This window comes from Periplaneta americana, chromosome 10 (assembly GCF_040183065.1).
Source record: "Periplaneta americana isolate PAMFEO1 chromosome 10, P.americana_PAMFEO1_priV1, whole genome shotgun sequence".
NCBI classification, from domain to species: domain Eukaryota; kingdom Metazoa; phylum Arthropoda; class Insecta; order Blattodea; family Blattidae; genus Periplaneta; species Periplaneta americana.
Window position 1 is genome coordinate 35,158,469 of NC_091126.1, and position 23,146 is coordinate 35,181,614.

The 23,146-nt window shown below is 34.5% G+C and overlaps 1 protein-coding gene across 5 annotated transcripts in view; it reads left to right on the forward strand.

Moving 5' to 3' along the window:
* The window catches only part of Art4 (arginine methyltransferase 4), a 161,456-nt gene that overhangs the window by 68,509 nt on the left and 69,801 nt on the right, over window positions 1-23,146 (forward strand). The gene's annotated exons all lie outside the window — the stretch shown is intronic.

Below are 23,146 nucleotides of genomic sequence, written 5' to 3' on the forward strand. Positions count from 1 at the left end.
TATATAGCAGCCACTCAGTAAATTATAGAAATGAAGATCTAAATTAAGATATTCTCTTCATTTACTTACATAACCTCAAAACGTTTCACTTTCATGTCATCAATATAGCATCAATACCGGTATTATGTACAATTAATGAAAAATAGATGCATCATGATATTAACTATAATAATATTTAATTTTTAATGATAATAATGTCATCAAACCACCTCAAGTTTCGTAGATTTCAATATCCAATACACAGCTGTACTAAGAAAATTATTATACAGTGCAGAATCAGTTTTTAATAACAAATTGAATTGAGCTCTAAATATGTCGGCAATCCTGCAGGTCATGGCCTTTGTGTAATAACCTATTGTTTATTGTAGTGTGTGTTTTGTTCTGAAATTCAATCAAGTCGGCCGTGATTCGATAAAATTAGTTCTCAAAACTGACAACAGATGGATTTTGGAAAATAGGAAAATTATGTAGGAAAATTGACATTTCACTGAAAACTACTACTTTTCCGAAAAACTTTGGGTTCCAAGCTTCAAAATGAGGGGCCATTTATTAAAATCCGTTCAGCCGTTTTCCAGTAATTTCCATTACCAGTTCAAATTATATATATAGATATTATCCTTCCATATATGTATCGACCTCCACAATGGTCTTTTTCCTTCCAGCCTCTGAACTAACACACTATATGCATTTCTGGATTCGCCCATACATGCTACATACCTTGCCCATCTCAAAAGTCTGGATTTAATGTTCCTAAATATTTTAGGTGAAGAATACAGTTCTGCATTGTGTAACTTCATTCTCCTGTAACTTCATCACTCTGAGCACCAAATATTTTCCAAAGCACCTTATTCTCAAACACCCTTAACCTCTGTTCCTCTCTGAGTGCGAGAGTCTAAATTTCACAACCAAACAGAACAGGTAATGTAACTGTTTTATAAATTCTATCAGCTTTTTTGAGAGCAGAATGAATGATAAAAACTTCTCAACCGAATAATAACAGACATTTCCCATATTTATTCTGTGTTTAATTTCCTCTCGAGTGTCATTTATGTTATAATTTTATTTTATTTTGAAACAACGTACTACAACTAATTTCTCAAAATGTTCTTCACTTAAGCTCATGTGTTTAAAGTATTTGAAGTGTGTTCTTGAACACAGAAAATGATCTTCTTACATCACAACACATGACAGGTGCTTAGTTAAGCAAAGAAATTTGGGACAAAGTGAGGTCGAATTGTAAGTCTTTTGCATTTCCGCATGACCATGACCCCATCTGAAATCGAACACGTGACTTCTCGACTTTGCAGTGTTACACCTTAACCACGATGCTATCACACACCTCAAAATACACAAATACTTACGTCTTTATTACAACAATCACAAACTACATCACTGTTTGTCTTTAGAAATTTCTTTTCCTCAATTCGTTTTGACACAAGATCTCTTCTTGGAGTTCTAACAGGAGTTACAGCAATACTTCACATTTCAACACAAAAATTACTAAATTGCAGTTTGCAAGCATGCTGCTTCTGCCTTTCTTTCAATATTTTGACCTCTGGCTTGTAACGAGTGGGAGTTGGGGGTTAGAAATTCAGTGTAACATAGGGGAGTTTGTGGTAAGTCCAAATACTAGTTGTCAGGTAGGGTGCCACGAAACCATATTACTGGTAGCTTTCTTTAATTCTTTTATCAATAGACAAATAACGTGGAAATACCAAATTCTACGAAGCAACATTCATCAAAGGCACTATTATGCAAGTTGAGAATATATGCAGTAAAGCTAAAGAAAAAGGCATAATATGCAAAATAAAAGCCTAAGTATGTGCTATTAAATCTAAAATCTTCAAAATACGAATATTGCTCCCAGAAAAGGCCAAAACCTACAAACATGCACGGAAAAAGTATGGTTGTTTGAAATCTTATTGATAAGCCTCTTCTTCTTATTTATCACACATTAAGCCTGGTGCCCTGTTACGGTCTCACTCCATTGTTTCAGTGGACTTCCCAAAGATCTTGTTCCTAAAGGGCAGTAATTTAATGCTTGGCATTGTATCCTTGTTCTAGGCATTCTGAGTACATGAAATTTCCATTTCTGTCTATAATTTTGAATTTTCTGTAAAATTGGATCAATATTTAATTCTTTCAAAATATCCAAATTTTTCTTCTTGAAATTGATGTCATAAAACGAATATTTGCAAAGTTTGAGAAGTGTAACAAGCTTAAATAACAACATGCATTTGCATGGAAATCTAGTCTCTAGTTGTAAATAATTTGTAACATTCCTGTGAAATGTTGCAAAAAAAGACATCATTCGGAAAATGAAAACTTAGAGCGTAAGAATCCTTTGCATAAAGGCATAGCAATGAAAGTCTGGCATCAGACTTGGTGCAAAGGACTTGTCGGCCATTGTGTAGTGTTCATTGTGGCAACATCGTATCTCTCGCTACGAAGAATATTACGCAAAACTGTCAGGTGCATAGTTACAATGGCTTTGGGTATATTTGGAAACTCATTACTGCATATACCGACATTCATCATCTGTACCTTCAGATGGATATTAAAATAGTGACTTATTACTGAACATTGTGTGTATGTAGAGTATTCCAGAAGTGTTGGGCAAAAACTTCAGAAATATATTCTATGTAAGTCCACACCTGTGGAGTAACGGTTAGCGAGTCTGGCCGCGAAACCAGGTGGCCCAGGTTCGATTCCTGGTCGGGACAAGTTACCTGGTTGAGGTTTTTTCCGGGGTTTTCCCTCAACCCAATATGAGCAAATGCTGGGTAACTTTCGGTGTTGGACCCCAGATTCATTTCACCGGCATTATCACTTCATCTCATTCAGACGCTAAATAACCTTAGATGTTGATAAAGCGTCGTAAAATAACCTACTAAAATAAAAAATAAAGTATTCTGTGTACAGAAAGTATGAGATATTTTTACATTTAATTGATTACTAGTGTACTTACTCGTGTTAATTATGTAAGATTTGTCCGGCTTACAGCTGTTTCAGTGCTTCACGCACCATCCTCAGAGCCTACTAGATCACGGCGTCATCTCGAACTTCTCTGCCTGTTAAGTGGGTGTGTTTTATTGTTGAAATGTGTTGAAGAGTGGAGTCGAGATGACGCTGTGATCTAGTAGGCTCTGAGGATGGTGCGTGAAGCACTGAAACAGCTGTAAGCCGGACAAATCTTACATAATTAACACGAGTAAGTCCACTAGTAATCAATTAATTATATTCAAATGTTAAAAGTAGTGTACGCAAGATTCAAAATGGATTTTTACATTGTTATGGGTCCAGAAATGCTTGGATATTTAGTTATGAATATCACATTACATAGCTCTATTACCAGCATACGATATTTACTCTTGTATAAGCCCCATATTTTTCGCCAAATTTTGCCATAAAAACAGGGGCGAGGTCTATACATGAGAGGAGAAGGAGCCAGGTGTGTGGCACATTGCCCTGCATTATAGTCGGTCCACTATAATGATATATGAGTCAAGATGGTGGCTATTTCTTTTGCTTAATTAACGTATATTACTTGAAATCTTTGAAATCTTACAGGAGATGATGTTAATACTATCCTTTTCTTAGGGGTAAAGCAAGAAGGTTTCCCGATATTGAACATGAACTGTATAATTAAGCGATGCAGATAAGAAGAGTGTGTATGCAAGGATTGTCAAAGTAAACATGAACATCACTGTATTGACTTATGTGGCATGGAAATTTTTTAATATCTATGCAAATCAAGATTTTCAGGTATAACTCCCTGTAAAGTTGATTTGAATCCAAAGGTCCCGGGTTCGATACCCGGCTCCGGAACAATTTTTCCCTCGAAATTATTCAAATCAACTTTACAGGGAGTTATACCTGAAAATCTTGATTTGCATAATACACGTCACTGTTCGTTAACAGAAAACCACAATTTAAGTCACACGGAGTTAGTGTGCACTCGAAGTTGGTTGCTTGACGGTTGTCAGCCCACTTTGAGGTCTGTGGATACAGAGGGAAAAATTGGATCGGTGTCGGTTAGAGTTCCCGAGTAGCTCAGTGGTAGAGCGTTGGTACGTTAAACCAAAGGTCCCGGGTTCGATACCCGGCTCCGGAACAATTTTTCCCTCGAAATTATTTTTAATATCTAGTTCAAGAGTACGGAATTTTTTTTTTCTGAAAATGATCCTCAAAATTAATATTGGGCCTATACATGGACGGTGCTTATACACGACAAAATATGGTATTATGCTAAGTCAGTGGCGGCTCGTGCCTTTCTTGGATGGGTGTTCACAAAAAAAAATATTGGTAATGAACACACTGATATAGGCTATTCTCGTATAGGTGAGTCACACGTCAGAGATAAACGAGTTCTAATATGCATGTACCAAATCTACGCATATGCACCAAAATTAAAACCATTGAACAAGAGTAGAGTAAAATTAATTCATAGGACTCACCTTCACTGCTGTTGTTGAAGATCTAGATTTATTTGTAGAGAAACTCCATGCACCTAGTTTTGAGAGATGCAAATTTATCAATAACTCTAATGTTGTTAACAAGTTTTTTTTTCACTGCCAACATAGCCAATGTACTTAATCGCTCTTATGTCATTGTGCTACGGAGGAATATTCTAATCCTCTCTTAATTTAACACCCTCACAACTTTACACACGTGTGTTACTTACTTTGCTGAACAAAAGACAACAGAATCAGCCCCCGTGCGTATCGGTATTTTGAAAAGAAACAGTAAAGAGAGAAAACGAGGAAAGAGGGAGAAAGGAACAGGATGCCAGACCCAAGAGAGATGGAGCATCTCTGTTTCTCTGTCACTAGCACGTTAAGACCTGTGCGAGCAGAGCTATTGTAACCATTGTACCAAACCAGAAAATATTCTCGCCTGAGGCTATTCCACCCTGCTACAGAAAAATTGTGCGAACTGCTGTCAATCTGTCCAATAGAGATTTAAAGACACACGACACACGAACGGGACATTCTCTCGAGACGAAATATGTAGGAACGTCATTACACATTGGAAAGCAATAGATGTACTAATATTAATACAGTAATATTTACGATTATTGTTGGTTTTTAAGGTGTTCACGTGCTCCTGTGCTCATATAGAGGAACCGCCACTGTGCTAAGTGTAAAAAATGTCCACCTTTGCAGACCTGACACAGGTCTCTGATTCTCGAACATGTCCAAATATCCCTAATTATACATATTGTTTAACAGTGTTCCCATGCATATTCTCTGCATTTTCCATCTCGGATAATAAATCATAGTTTTCAAATCAACCTAACAATAGTCTTCATATGTAATAATCAGGCTCCTCATCTACAAATTTCAAAATCTTTTGCTCTGCTTCTTGTCATACAGCTTAGTCTTCCACAAGTGCCAAAACTCCCACAAAGGTGATGACAGTTTCATTCAACAATTTTTGTACTATCTCGAAAGTGTCATTGAGGATAGGATACAGATTAATTTAATTTACAAGCCATATTACATAACTTGAACATTAAAGCAGTTAACTTCACGCGCTTAAATCACAAATTGCAGTTAAATTATATATATATATATGTTAGACCATGTTACTTTCTAAAGTTACTTCAAAACCAAGCAATTCTAGAACCATGTTAATGTAGCATTTTTTCACACTTTCCGTAACTGAAACGCATTCCTAACACTTTACCCAAAATTTTTGGGACACTGTGTATAGCTGAATTCTAACAGTATCAACAATTAGAGCAATTAATGGATCCAAGAATGGTGTGCACTTATAATTATCTTTAAAAAAGATTTTGCAGTTCATGTTCTTCATTATTAAATTATGTAGGTGTTCTCAGATTTATTATTTATTAACAAGTCGGAAATTATTTTTGGTGTGAATTCAGATGTTAATATATTTTATTTTTTAATTAATTTATTGTAGCTGCGTTGATCTTTTTGAAACTTTCCTGCACATCAATTACCAAAATTAAAATTTAATCAGACACTTGTACAACTCATGCATTTTTCAAGACACTTGCGATGTGTAGTACAGGAACAACGTTTCTGTTGAGGGCGTAGGAGTAGAAGGGAAGGTAGGGCGTGTGTCTACCGAGTTCAAGGCAAAAACTAATTCATTTCCCGTAAGTAGACTCATCCGATCTGGTACGCAGCTCTGTAGAAAGAGTGGGAGAGTGTCTTGACAAAATGCATGAGCTGTAATTGTTAGGGATTCTGCAAATATAAACTTGAATCTTGCATTACTCATAGAAAAACTGTAAAATAATTTGAAATAATATTTGTGAAGCTACACTTACACTGCAAAATTAAATAACATTTTAAAATTCAATATGCTGCAATTAGCTAAATGTAATTCTGTTACAAGCTATCGTTTCGAGTAAATTTGTTCAAGACAATATATGTTGTTGATAATACCTTCACAGTAAGAAAACACACACTATACATTACAAATAAGGCATTCTGTTGACGTTTTGGCCTACTGTGATTGTTATAATGTTATGCATCATCAACAATTAGTGTGACCGAACTTTGAGCTCCCAGTAATCAAATTGATTACCAATTCCTTCCTCCACTCATTTGCTGCATCACTCTAAGTTAAGATCCACACTTATCATTTCATGTATTGCTGGAGTGTCCCTAGTTGTCCAGTCATGCCTCATATCTCTTGTATAAATTTTGAGACATGCTATAATTCATCATGTGTTGTAAGTCTGATAGTTTGAAGGATACTGTTTTCCATTCTAGTGTGTTGATTTTTGTTTCTTAGACCTAATATGTGAGAACTCTCTAGAGTTAAAATGACACAGGGATCTCTGAATTCACAAGATGTGACATATTACATAATCTTGAAACAAATTCTGACACGTGTTTCGAATAATCATTATTGTGTGTGGTTGTATTATGCTATTGAAAAAATGGTAAAATTTGTCTTTTATCTGCTATTTAAAGTACGACCAAAGTATATTCCTAAATTTGATTTTGCTCCTAATTATTATTATAAAACAAGTCATTCATTCTTACTTTTCTGTCCCAGGGCAGGTCTTTCTCTGTAAACCCAGCATTCTCCAATCTTTCCTCTTTTCCTATTTCACCTGTCCACATACGATCATATATCTTAATGCTGTTTATCATCTGATATCTTCTGCACCGAACTTTTCTTCTGTTCACCATTCCTTCCATTGCGTCCTTCAGTATATAGCATTTCCGTATGATGTATTACTGGAAGGCCTAGACTACACTAGCCTGCTTCTCAACCAGCACTTTCTGATATCATTGCTTATGGAAATGAATATGCTAGTGTAAGTTGTTAATGAAATGTCTATCACATACATACACACCCTCACTCACTCTGTGTGTGCATGTGCGTGCGTATTTGCGCATGTAGTTTAAATTTACAAAATATGTAGGCCTACTCAAAATTCTGAAATATATTGCTGTCTTTTTTCTTCTCCAATAGCAAGTATCTGACTTGCGTCATTCATCTAAGCTTCGCCCTGTAGTTGTGACGTGTCGTAACTATATATGTTTTTGCTACTGTAGCATTGCCTTTTTGTGTAGTATGAGAGGTGACATACATAGCACTAGATGATGAATAATGGAACAATGGTTGAATGCTGATAAGGAAAATGGGAATAACCCGTGAAATCTACCACTGAACACTGATTTTGTCTGCCACAAATTCCAGTTGGAGTTACCAGCATTTGAACATGGGAAAACTGTTTGGCTAGCATTGTGCCATAAATATTCTGCTGTTGAAATAATGGTTACACTAGTTTTAAATGTTCTGTGGTTTATTATAACAAATTGTTGATAACTTATCCTCTTTCATTTCTGTATTACAATCTCTTACAAATGAAAATGCAAATGCTTGACGAGAAGAATCTGCTGTTAGGTGAGTGAGTGAGTGAGCAAATGAACGAAGAAATGGATCGATGGATTGGTGGAGGATGGATGGATGGATGGATGTCAGAAGATTGAATTGAATCATCAAAGATTAAAATAGTCATAACTCATAAGTATATTATAATAATCACCAAAGAAACAAACAAAATTCTGCACTGTACCAGAGATAACACTGGTATGTAGAATGTGTCCCCAGATTCGGGAATGAAATTACAGTTGTGTTGGTTTGAATATTTTATTTTTGTTTAAGTTTAGAAATGTAGAGTATGGGTCTGTGATAAGAGAAGTTATTAATGAAGGGCATGCAGTACATTTTCACTTCATATGAAGCGACATTTTGAAATTAGACCCAGCTCACAACAAATTTCAAATTTTTCATTATTGTTCACCCAAAATATATCGTACATGCCTATTATCTCTTTAATATTGTAGAACTCGCGATTAGAAATCAATGGAATCATTGCACAGGTTTGTAGCTGCTCTCGATGAGATATTATTGAGAGATGCCTTGCAGCACAGCTAATTTTATACACAATTCTGGTGCCCTCATGCCCGCAGCAAAGGAAGGTAGCTTCATTGACCGTGGTCACACAAGTTACATTGGTTCATGGCCTAACTACTAAGAACATTAGCATTCGCCTGTGCCTCATAGTCTTGATACAATAAGTATTTGAAATTCTGCCATTTTTTGTTTCACCATATAATTTTAGTGGGCATTATTATCACTAGGGCTAGGATTTTGATGACCTATAAATCATGAAAAAATGTCCTAAAAACAATGCATTTATGACCTAAAAATCTTTCAAAAATGCCCTTAAATGACCTAAAAATTAATCTTACATAACTAGCTTAATAGGAATATTAATATTTAGAGTAGTAATTAAATTAAATTCTAGTACCAACGTTGGGGTAATCTAAGCTATTACTTGGTAGTGATTAGATTTCTTTTGGTTTAATTTTATTAAGATTATGGATTTGTGTATTAAGAATTATAGCAATAGTATCTATTTTTCGTTATAGTTATTATTATAATTTTTTTTGTTTCTTGTAATTATTTTAACAATTATGCTTTATTGTTCTTTTGGAAGATTAAGAATATTTTCATTTTACTTGTTTTTTGAAGGCAGATTAATTCCGACTTCGTTTTTAATTTTGGGTTGGGGTTACCAGCCTAAAGTCGTTCAGGTTTATTTAATTTTACATAATTTTTCTAAGTAGTACACTTTAATTATTTTACCTGATGTAATTCCATGTAGTTCACCACAAGGCCACTCTTATTCGGAACTAGCAGGTATAGAGGAGTCTATATTGAAAGGGTGGTTGGGCTGATCCATTACATGGGAGTGTATTACGTTAAAATGAAATATTTGTGTAGAAAAACGATTAAAATAATATACAAAATGGGTATTAATGGACAAAATACGTAGAGAAAATATCAAAGGAAATAAATAATATTTTACATTAATAATAATGGGGATTTATGTCCAAAATTAAATTAAAATACCCCAAAAATTACCGAACAAAACAAAAAATGCTCTTATGAGTTGTAAGAGACAAAAAAATGAAAAAAAAAAAATGCCCTAACAAATATGTCTTAAAACACTCAGTTAATCACATAACATATAAATACTAAAGCAGCAATGTTTCTGACTTACTAGAAAAAAGATGCAATTTCATCAAAATCCTAGCCCTAATTATCACATTTCATCTGTGAGAATTTGTGTTCATGTACTGTATTATGTTCGTATTTACGAGATAATGCATATGACACGATTCTATATATATATATACATATATATATTGCGCATATTTAATCAATTTTTGACATAGAATACATCTTTCTCTGCAACATAATTGTGTCTGCAGTTTAATTTAGTTGAACTAATTTGGATTGCAAACCATCACTTTTCCATTGAAAATAGTTTGATTGCTGGAAACAATTTTACAGGACTGTGGTTAATACTGATCCATGCAAACTCCACAGTAATTTATTCCATTGTCTTCAATAATATTCTTTACACTGTCAACAGAATGAGATGCCAAAACAGAATTTATGGTTGTCTCTTGGTTCTTGCACTTGAAAACTTTCGAATCCAAGAATGCCGTCCTCAATAGGCCTAACGTGCAATCCGTCACTTTATAAATGTTGTGATGCTTAACAGTGTGGAAAGTGAAAACAGATTCGGCTGCAGCTACTTCATATTCTAATTTACTACTTGATTTTATGAAGAAATCCGTTAATTCCCTGAAGTAGCTTCTGAATATGCAGATTTCTTTTGTTTTTCCGAATCCATGCGTGCTTATAAGTCTAGCCTCCTTTCATTTGTCAGTGAGACAAGTTTGTCTGTTCTGCTTCAAAATCTTCTCTACTGCTTCTAAAAGTGAAATACTTTTCCCATAAGTCAGCATTGAATTTCCACTTCTTTTGGCATTTGTCACTGAAAATATCACAATCGAATGTGAAGAAAGGATAAACTAGATTGAGAAACAAAAGTTAACATAGAAACCAGTACTATTACCTGCAAAAACATGTGACGCTCACTTTTTGCAAGATTTTCAGTGCTACTAACAGCAGAACATGATTTCTAGAGATAAAAGACAAATATTATCAGTCTTTGATGATAAAAATATAAAACAAATGAAACATCCGATAATTTAGATCTAAACACGAGGACATGTCTGGGAAAATTCAGACATACCATATGGTGACTATAGTGTACACAATATAGAACAGTTGTATGCAACTCCATTTGAATTTCTGACTTAGACTTACATTGAATAAGTATTTTGCCGAAGCAGTCTGAGCAATTAAAGACAATGTCGTTGCTGCACCTCCAAAATATGCTATTTGCTACACACCTTTTGAAAACTGGTAACCTATAGTTTATTCAAAATATTATGTAGGTCTAGTTTTATTCAAACTTAAACATGAATAAGAAGATAGGTGGATGCTACTTTCTATCTACCAATTTTGGAGATGTGTGTGGGAGCAGAGAGAAAATGAGTGAATGAGAAATGAGTAATGGACTAATATAGAGGGTGACTCAAAAGTTACTACTCATTAAGAAAAAACACTCATCAAATGGTAGAAATTATAAATTATTGATCGATCAATTGATTGGTTGATTATATAGCAGTGCACTCTAGTGATTACATTAGTAACTAATTGTCAGATGAAAGTGAAATGCGAGTCATTCGAAATCCATGAGGAGATTAAAAATATAATCTAAGTTCAATAATGGATAGTGACTTTCGGGCCAACCTGTATGTGTGGTATGGTAATACACAAATGAAAGTGGACAAATTAAACATTGTATTGAGAATATTTGTAAAGAGTGTAATTATTGCTGATTTTGATATGCAGTATAATTTCTTAAATTTGTGTACAGTGGAGTCCCTTCATTGGAATCTTCTGTTATGGAAACTTCTAATTTGGAAAACTAGTTGACTCTGCCCATTATAGGACCACCACTCAATATGTTACTAATAAGGCGATCACTTTGCTCATGCTGGACGTTGACATGAAAGATACAGTAAAGAAGAAGAAAGAAATTTATTTTTACTTATACGTGCAAATACAAACTTAAATAAGAATAATTTCAGTATCTAAATATGTATGTACGCATACATATATAAGGAGAAGGTTTTTTTTAGTAACACATACAAATGTTAAAGTCAATAATTACAGTGGTAACTCATCTAAAAAAAAAAAATAATAATTTTTTTAACATTAACGATAAAAATATTTTTAAGTTATTTAGAATGATACCCTTTCATAATACATTTATTCAGGCAAAAAAATAAGTAGAAACTTGTAGGGAATCTGCTATGTGGTCCCTCCATTACTTAAAGACAAGTATATCATCCTCAGTAATAAGTAGTATTAAAACAGTAAATAGTGTTTGTGCTCACCCAACTGCTTACACCAAGTCTTCTTCCTACAAGTCACTGAGTTCATCGCTCGGCATGGTTGCATCACCGTGGTAGGGGCAGGCAAAGAAGACCAATAACGTAGGACACAGTATGTACAAACGTATTGAATGACCTTTGATTGGCTAATAGTTTTTACCCCCATTTATGAAAAAAGAAGGGATTCTACTGTACTCTGTAATGAGTTGTGGGACACTTTTCTTCAGGTATGCACTTAAAAAATGCATTCAAGAAAACAAAAAAAATTTTCCAATTTGCCAATTCGTTTTTCAAATAAACAATAACATTCATGCATTCACAAAAATATATTCGATATTATGGCATAAGATATTTATAATTAATCTATAATGGTAAGCGTGGTTGACAAGTGCTACATTCTCAAAATAATGCTTCATTCATTCATTCATTATACTTGGTAATGTAATATAGTATATATTACTATTTACACTCCACAGAAAGTATTTTACAGTTAAAATTAAATGAAATTATATCAGTTACGACTATGAAATTAATTATTGGAAGTATTTGTTGTGTTTCATTGGTCTTACTGATAAATTTTTAGAAGCAAATGAAATATGGTGTAAATGATGTTCAAAATACACACATATTAAAAAAAATTGAAAGAGAAGTGTGAACATTACAATTTTTACATTTTGTAACAAATACAGTACCTGTGTTCTCTGTTTCCTTAATACATCCTCATCCATTTTCCATAAGTCTTACCTCTTCACAGTATGTGGTAATTGTTCTTTCCCTCTTCCACCTCTGTAATTCCATTACATATGTGACATTAAATACAGATCATTTGGTTGAATATAACATCAATTAGGTGTCAGTGAATTGAATATCTATTATATATTTAGTTTCAACAAACGCAAGTTAATCTTTTTTATGGCATACATCCATGTACTGTATTATCAATACTTGGTCCAGCTTTATGTTTTCTTATTCTGCAAGAAGAAAGAACCGTCACTTTTGTGATACGCTGGGAAACCTCATCACAGTGTATAAGAGGAAGCTTAAGATACAATTGGAGAGAAGAAAGTGACTGCTGATTTGGCCGTCTCTTTTCTGCTTATTCTACTTTTATATGTGTGCCTTTTGAGCTTACTATCTTAAATTGCTCTATTTTGATAACTTGTGTTTGTTCAAGTGTGTTGGAAGTGTGGAATTTGTATGGTGCACATAAAACACTAGTTAAGATTCTGTTGGTACTGTTAACTTAATTATTTCTCTTTGTCTATTATTTATTATTGTGAAGATATGCATTATCTTTATGGTGCTATGCGATAACAACTATTCTTTAATTTCCTACACCTTTCAGGATTATTTATGCATTAGAAAGCTTAGAGTGAAAGAGAAGGGTAGTAACAGAGTGAACAGCTTTTCTTTCTACGATGTGTTTTATGTTTAATGTGTATATCTGTGACAACTTGATTAATTTTAATGGGTTTTTTTGTACAGTCTGCATGTTGTGTAATCGCCTTTCAATCCAAATCATGTATGCCTCCAGTAGTTTGGGTAAGACTTACCACTATTATCTTATACACTTTTACTAACTTTGTATTTCATCTAACATATGTAGACCTTAGTCTGTTTCTATAAATAGCTTTCTGCTTTTAGATATTTTTTAATTGACGCAAGTAAATTGTTAAGTAATAAGTTTACTTGTAGTTTATATAAATTAGCAAGAAGACAAAATAGAACTATTAATTGAGAGTGGATTAATCCACAACCACATCAAAATTTGAAAATGAACATATATTTTTTTATTTGTTTATATATTTTTTTCATATCAGACTACTTATAAATCATATAAGCCAAAAAAAAAAAAAAAAGGAAAGAAAGAAAAACAGAGAACTCACAACTTCAGTATTTTTTTGTATACTGATAGAAATCGGCGAAATATAGTCTGTTAATATTGTTTCATGATTTTGGAGACTTACTGTGTAGTACGAAATAGAATATGTCCGCGTATTATTCAAAGAAATTGACAAGGTAAATAATTTCTACCAACAAAGTCCTCATCACTATTTTTGATATACATAGATATCATATAACGATATACATGGGGGGAGGGGACATTTCTTCCATAAATAAAGTGGCGCTGTAGTTTGTAAATATTTATGCAGTATTGATACTAGTAATCATTTATTTCTTACCCAAATGAATAAGATTGCGTGTTCTATTACTTGCCTCCAGGGAATGAGTTAATTGTATGATTCTATTTACTAATATGTTAGTTTTTCAGTAACAGTGCTTGTATGAGTTAATATATAATATTATATTTTTTTTCTCCATATATAATTATTTGTATGTTATATATAGTCATGTTCTCGATATGTAAAAAGACTGAATTCCTTTCTTGGGATGTGAATAGTTTTTTAATGTTTGGTTGTAAGTGCAGATGTTGCCCATATATGATTTTTGGACTGCTGAATAGTATATTTTTCCACACATCACAGAACCCGACAGACATCATTTGCCATATTTCCATGAAAATTAAATTTATTTTTAATTTAACGCTTTCTTATACAAAGTCGCAAGACTGGGAAATACGATTTAAATAGTTCAAAATTTTTCATACATGAACTGGAATTCTCAAAAATTAAAACACAAATTTTCCCGACTGCTGGTGCGATTTTCCTCTTTGACAATAACTCTTTCCCATGGTACATACTTGTTTTCAATCTCTATATTGAATCCATTCAGGTTCAAGTGTTAATTATCTTCTTGATCAGTGTGGTTCAGAAGATGGCCACGTCTAAAGGTTAGAAATGCAGAGACAGGATAATAGGAACATGAGTTGGCTCATGAAAAGATAGATATCTGATTGTGACTGAGCCACTTAATTGATTTCTTGCATACGCAACTGATATATAATGACAGTTTATATTATATAACATACAGTTTAACTGTGATGAAAGTGTGGTGTAGGATGAAGAATTTTTTCAGTGAAACAATAGACTATCTTCAGTTCCTAATGTTAAATATGTACGATAATGTTTTTAACGAATTTTAGTTTTTTATGACCTTCGTCATAAATGATTTTAAGGTTTGCTCATAAAACTGACCTTATTCATTGTGCTGTTTTTGAACGTACATTGTTGTGTATATTTCAGTGCTGTATGATTGTTGCAAATAAAAGCTGTAACAGCAGATAAAAATGTTGATGCAAGACATATTATGTGATGTTCTAGGTAAAGACTATAAGTTGAGAATGATGGCAGCTTTCTCGTAAAATGCAAGTGTCAAGTAAATAGAAAAATGATTTGCAGTTGAACGATGAATGCTTTGAATTAATATAAAGGCAGCAATTAGAAGCAAACTTACAACTCCGTATTTTATTTATGTAGAAATGACTGGAATATACAGGGTGTCCACAAATTATCCATACACTTCAACACTGAATTAAAAACTAACCAGACATGGTATCACAGTGAGAGTTTCTGCATTTGAAAGAGCATCCCTCCAAGCTTTATGCAACAATTAGTGCATATCCACATGTGCAACATAATAGCTGCCTCAATCCGTTGTTTTAGATCGTTCAAATCGGAAACAGGTGTTTGGTACATGACGTTTTTGACATAAACACACAACAAGAAGTCTACAGGGGTGATATTCAGCAAGCAAAAAAAGCCACGGATTTCGGGCCATCTCTGTCAATCCACCTTCTAGGAAAATTTTAATCTAAAACTTCACACAATGCCAAACCTCAGTTTGGAGTTGTTCCATCTGTTGGAAGATGACGTCAATTGAATGACTTCCAGTTGTGGGAATACAAATTCAGTGAGCATGTCCAAGTACACATTGGCTGTGATTGTTTTTTCTGTAATGAAGAATGGGCCAAGGATTCAATTGCACATGAATCCACACCACACATTCACCTTTGGACTGTCGTGCACAAGTTCACCTGAGTCATGGAGGTTTTCTGAGCCCCAGATCCTAATATTATGATTGAGTAGGCCGGACACATGAAATATTGATTCATCAGTGAAGAGAACACGTTTGAGGAATGTTCCATCATTGTCAATTGTTCCACCATGCCAACAGCAAACTCTCTGCATCGTGGTCTATTGTCCGGTTGAAGGACCTACATCAGCTGCACTTTGTAGGCATAAAGACGCAAATGCTTGTGCAGAACTTCGTGATTCGTCGATCGTGGTAACTGCAATTGCCTGGCAACAGTGCAAACTAGTTTGCGAGGACTACACAGATACGCATCATGCACATGCTCGTCAGCCAGCATCCTTCTGCTGCAAAGCGCTGCCAGTTTCCATTAACTTCATGTGCCATTCCCAGAAAGATGGTAATGAAGGTGGATCCTGGTTCTGAAATTTCTTTGTACTTGTGTGTCTGATTTCGTCTCAGTAAACTAAGACACATTGAGCTTTCTCTTATAGAATGGTTATTTCAGTTAATTTTTAGCCATCAAGTAGTAGTCACACCTGACACAAAACAAAAAATTCTCGTAAAAACTTGGAGAGATGCTCTTTAAATTGCAGAAAAACCTTACGGCGATATCTTATGTTATTTTATGCTCGACCATGCCGAAATGTAGTAATTATACACCTGGTAGTAGCCCTTTAATGCACCTCATTAAAGTACACCTATTCATTAAAGTTCAGGTGTTCAGCCAATGACAAATCACCTTTGTACCATTATAAAACCGCAAGTATTGATTATTCTTGGATATGCAATCGAAAGACAATTAGCGAAAAGTCACGGAGGCTGGAAATCCAATACTGTCGCAGAAGGTTATGTTCTGTTACTATAATAATTAGCGTTAATTGTAAATAATATTCAAATAAATTCAATTTGCCATCTCGTTTTTCAATTCTAAATCAATTTCCAGGTTATATCAAGACTAATGTTCATCTTATTCTCTACGTTATATCAGGGTCAATGACATTCGGCCTCAGAAAAAATCAATACTTTCGCGTCTGCGCACATCTCACAATTCAGGTCAGTTAGCTACTCACTTACATAACCATAACATGACCTACTTTTGAATAATTTCAAGTTAGAAATATGGTCGAGCATAACAAGTCGTATGAAACTTACATATAATGATAATTAAGACGCTCGTATGAAAATTATGAAACTCGCGCTCGTTTCATAAACAAACATACTTGCGTCTTAATTACTACCATTATAGGCTCGTTGCATAATATACTATTTTAATTCAGTGTTGAATTTATACGGATAATTTGTAAACACTCTGTATATCAGAAGAACAATAAAACTGATAAACATATGTTAATATTGAAGAAACCCGTTTTCATTATGAATATAAGAATAATTCGTAATAGAAGTTAATGTCAAATAGGCTAACAGGAAAAAGTAACCCGGAAGTGGAAGGAGACATTGGCAAGACTTTTGAAATGACATCAAGCAAGTAATCTGAGAAAAAGAAGAAAACAGTTCTTTATTGGACATTAGATTTTGCACTTTCTGCAAATTCCAAATCCACTGACAAATGTATCAGTAAATTTCGTCTATGTTGCATACTCAGAAACCACATAATTATCAGAAAACATTTAAAATTGACCATAAATTATAACGTACTAAATTAATAATTGAAGTAGTGAATACTAATCAGTAATACTACATATGTGCGCCAATGCAAATGCCATGTTGATTAATTATTTTATTCTCGTAACGAAAACCTTAAAAGATTGAACTGCAGCTCTGCGTTTAACATACTTTTGCATTCTACTAGATCGTTGATTATGATTGTCACTTTTTCTTTATCAAGTAATATTACATGTCAAAAATTACTATTCATTTTTCTGCTAGTACCCATTATCTGCTTCAAATCTTGTACATACCACATGAGCCAATAAGGAGCAATGTAATGTAGCCATATCTACTCCATGTCATCTAACATGGTGAGTGTATTTCTCACCATAGATTAAGGGATAGAGTATATAGTCAAAGCAAGTGGGAGTAGTGTTTTTAATGTGCTGAAATAAACTTACGGGAGCATGTTTATTTACAAGGATATCTAAAGGTTCGAAATAATAGCGTCATCATGAAAGTCAGCTAAGTGTGTTCTCCTTTGTATATTTATATATTATCTTCTGTGTAGGTAGAAAAATTAGAGGAGCCTTCAATTTCGATTGCATTGCTTTTGAACATATCTGATACACTGTAGTTTGGTTGATGCTGAATGCTTCAGAAATGGCACATATATGTATGTTACCATAGATTGCTATTCCAGTTCGTAAATCCAAAATATTATGCATCAGGCCAGGAACACAAAATTCCATTCAACATATTTCTGTACATTCGAAATTTTCTCGGGCTTCCAGCCAGGTCATAAGTTGGTGATCCACCGACGTTTCGGGGATGTTCATCTTCCTCATCTTCAGGGTTAAATGATGTCTAGGGGTACCCACTCCTTAATTTATAGTGCCAGAGGGAGGGGTCAGCCGAGGAGCTGTGCGCTGATTGGCTCTTATTAGTGCAGACTGCGGCGCGAACGCAGCCGACATATCATCTTGCTTTGTGCTTTTCAGCTGATTGACCACAGGTCTCACAATGGGCTCGGCGGACGAGTTCTTATGTGTCCTCCGCTGATGAAGGCCCGTCATCTGGGCGTTGAGAAATTTAATAGCCGGAGCCCACGCAGCGCTTAGTTGGAGACCCGAGTCCCGATTCAGGTTACCGTGTTCCGCCGCTATGGCCAAGGTTTCCTTTACTCTTCTATCCCAGTAGCCCGAACACTTCGCCAGGACCTCGGTGCCATAGGGCTAATTTTAATAACACCCAGGTCCTGGCGAAGTGTTCGGGCTACTGGGATAGAAGAGTAAGAGAAACCTTGGCCATAGCGGCGGAACGCAGTAACCTGAATCGGGACTCGGGTCTCCAACTAAGCGCGGCATGGGCACCGGCTATTAAATTTCTCAACGCCCAGATGACAGGCCATCATCAGCGGAGGGCACATAAGAACTCATCCGCCGAGCCCATTGTGAGACCTGCAGTCAATCAGCCGAAAAGCACAAAGCAAGACGACACGTAGGCTGCGTTCGTGCCGCAGTCCGCACTAATAAGAACCAATCAGCGCACAGCTCCTCGGCTGACCCCTCCCTCTGGCACTATAAATTAAGGAGCTGGGTACCCCTAGACATCATTTAACCCTGAAGATGAGGAAGATGAACATCCTCGAAATGTCGGTGGATCACCAACTTATGACCTGGCTGGAAGCCCGAGAAAATTTCGAATTATCACGTCGCCAGGAAAGCTTCAGTAGTTATTTCATATTTCTGTACATATTCAATAATAAGTAACAACGATACTCTGCTGCCACAGACACGTCAAAATTTGCTTTGATGTATAGTATAACTGACACAAGGAAGGACAGATGACATTATTATGATTAGAGGGAACCCAAACAGTCACTTTGTGTAGTGAAATATAAAGAAACTTAGTATTTTGGTATAGTAACTAAACTTTTTTATATATAACCAGTTCTTATATAGCCTTATATTTAATAAGTAATGTTCGAGGACAGTATTTCGAAGAAGAAAATATGCACTTCAAAATTTCTGGAAAATCAGTAGAAATGTTTTGAAATGAAAGAATGTGATGTTGGAGAAATACTTTCACAACTTGCTGTGGTTTGTAGATTAAATATTATTTTTGTAAGTTTAAATTCTCTCTTAAAATGTTTGTGTCAGTCTCCCCATAAGTTTAAGTGACATCACTGAAACTGCTGTATCATAATTCACATTACAATGAAGCATTTGAATCCTGCACAAAGAGAACCACTTGAGCTGATTTTTTCCATACAGATTTAGAAATTTGCGTACTTAGAAGTATCTTTTATGATTAACAAACAAATAGTTTTTAAAATGAAATATATATATTTGTGTGTGAGCTCCAATTATTATTCATCATCTTAGTGGGAGACCATGTTGCTTTTCTAAACAATGCTGCACTTTTCTGATTCCATGGACTGTGAAGCCTGTCAAGATCACATGCAGGATATTTTAGACAAGGAATAATTGACAGTTTGATGATAGTGTTTAATGGAAGTGGTTTTACTTGTTATTATGTTGTAATTATCTTATATTATTTAAATTGATATCCATTTCAAAATAGGCCATATTGTATGCAGGACATTTCAGTGATTACCTTGCATTTCGAAATTGCGATTCATTCTTCGTGAAAACTCTAGTCTTGTTTTCTGGAGTAAGGTAGTTTAATTCTGTTACCAGTTAATGTATTGGTAAGTCTGTAAAAAAAACTGGTGTCAAGAAAAATGTTACATTCATTAAAAGTGAACATTGACTAACAGTATCATAAGGTCAATAGCTTCACTTTTTGTCAGATAGAAGATTAGGCATATTAGGCAAAGAAATTAATACAAAGTCTCGTATCATAGATTTAAAATGCGTAAAAGAAATGTAACCAGTCAAAATATCAACCAGTTATTTTTCACTTCACCGATGTCTCTTTTCTGCAGTACAACATCTCATGAGTCTTCATAGGCATTCAAAGTCGTATTGTTTGAGATGTAGAAAGGCGATTACTAATAAATAATAATTGGAAGCCACTGCATAGCTCAGTGGAAGGAGTTGGTCTCCAGATCTGGTGCTATGCTTGGGCGTGGATTCAAATTGTACTTGAACCAGTTAGGTGATTGGGTTTTATTCCGAAATTTTCCCTAATTGTAAGGTGACTGTCATGTAATCCAATATGAATCCCTAGTCTCATCTTGCTAAAATCTCACTATCAGCAGTTCTACCGACATTAGATAACCTCGTATTTGATACAACATTGTTAAATAGCCAATCAAATAAATAAATAATTGGAATTTAGGTTTTTAGAATCTTCCTCTAGTAACATGGTTCCAAAAATTTCAATCATGTTATCAAAACTTCGGCATGTACTTTGCGTAGTTGAGCAGACATATCCTTCTATTTTTTTTTTTTTTTTGTAATGAAAATGACTAATGTATTTTTCCACTCTGGTGAAGGCTTAATCTGTGGCAAATATTGACTAATAAAATACGTAAAACTGCATTTAGCTTGTTCCTGGCATATATATTTTAAAAACTTGGTGCCAAGATGATCTATAGTATTGATGTCTTCAAAATGTCTAACACAATACCTAACTGTTGCAATTAAAATACAGTCATCGTCAGAATTATGAACACAATCTCTTTTGCTTTACTACCATCCTGTATCCTATACAGTGAAAACTCAGTATAATGTACATCAGAATATAATTTATATTTTTACTTAATTTTGAAAGTATGTTATAATAATAATAATAATAATAATAATAATAATAATAATAATAATAAGTAAGTTTTATCCAAACAAAATTATGCAGTAGCTAATCCAACATTAGTCCATAATATATCTCACCTTTAATTTATTGCAGCTTGTTTACAGTCTATGTAAACAGACTGAAGTAACATAAGAAACCCACTACGTCTATACAAATCTACAAAAAATACATATATATCAACTCATTTTAAAATCATAACACAAGAAATTATGTAAGTAAAAAAACAGTTACTATCTACAACAGATGTACACATCTTACAGAGTAACTCAACAAGATTTGAAGTATTCCTTATCTTTAGTTTTTGTTTTTCTCAATAATGTAGTTTCTACACATTGTTCCAAGTTCACTCAGTGACTTGAGAATTGATCATTTTTGTTAACAAGAACACAGGACAAAGATCATATGCACACAAGATTATAAACTTTACATACAATACATAGTTTCCAGCCAACAAGTTCAGAATAAAATCAGATTCACATAATATATCATTTCTGCAGCCAAAAATAGATGACATAAAGATGCAAAAAAAAATCGTTTCGTAAGTAATAATGATAACACAAGTAACACAAAAACGAAATATATTTGCATTATAACATTGGGGAACACAGTTTTCGTTGAGTTAAATGTGACACTTGTTTTTTACTACCTTCTGGTTGGGAATCCAAATATTACCTTTAGTTTTTTCTATCACGTCTACTTTTTAAGGTACAGAGTACCCACCAAAAAACATACAAATTGTATACATAGAATGATAATGAAGAAATATAATTACCTGATGTACTTTATTCATTATTTTGTTCGTACAAAGCATATATTGCTTCTGTACTTCAAATCTTGTGCAAGTCATTTCAGTTAAGGCGTAAATTTACGATTATAACTTTTCCTTGAGTGTGACATGTGTAGACAATCCTGCTGAATGCTCCAGCAATAATCAGCGAGCATAGGCCTATGTTGATCCCATCTACCCTGATACCGTGTTTCCACAACCTTGAAATCTTGGTGGAATCGCTCATCTTGTTCATAGCTGATGGCACCAAGATTTTCCTGGAACTCATCTAGATGGCTATGCAGAAAATGTACTTTGATGCTCATGTGACAACCAAGCACTTTGTGTGAGTCCAAGAGTTTCTGGACTATTTCGGTGTAATTCTCTGTTTGTACATTTCCAAGAAAGTCCTTGACAGTGGCCTTGAATGATAACCATGCATTTTTTTCCAGTTCTGACATTGTCCCAATGAAATGTTTATCTCTGATGAGCTGCCGAATCTGTGGACCATCAAACACACCAGCCTTTATTTTTTCAAATGATAGACTAGGAAATGCTGTAAGGAGATACTTGAAACAGTCTCCTTCAGTTGCCAAAGCTTTCACGAACTGCTTCATGAGACCCAGTTTCAGGTGCAAAGGTGGGAATATTAGGCTTTTCCTATCAACAAGTGGCTCATTTAGAACGTTTGGATCACCCAGTTTGAGGTTACATCGTGGAGGTCAATTACTTTCCACCCAATGCTTCTCACTTGCTCTGCTGTCCCACATGCACAGATAACTGGAATATTTAGTATATCCATGTTGCTGCCCAAGAAGGAAACACACCATTTTAAGGTCAACACATATGAGCCAATTGTATTCGTGATATTTCAGCAACTCACTGACTCTCTTTATGTCTCCATTTTCTTCATAAAGAGAAACTGAGTGGCCAATTGGGACTGACCCCTAATAAATTGCCATTGTGAAGGAGGACACACTTTAACCTCTGCTTTGAGCTATCGATGAACAGTCACCATTCAGTTGCATTATACGGTACATTGCAATTCCCAGTTCCTCCATTAAACCTCGTGTGTTATAGCAATATACAAAACCACCATCACTTCCTCTGGTTCGAAAGTACGATATCTTAGTTCCTTTTTCAAGCAGGTTTTTCTCACGCAGTCTGGGTGCTAGGAGTTCAGAAGCCTTCTTCGATAGTCCCAAATCACGTGTCAAATCACTCAACTCATGCTGAACAAATC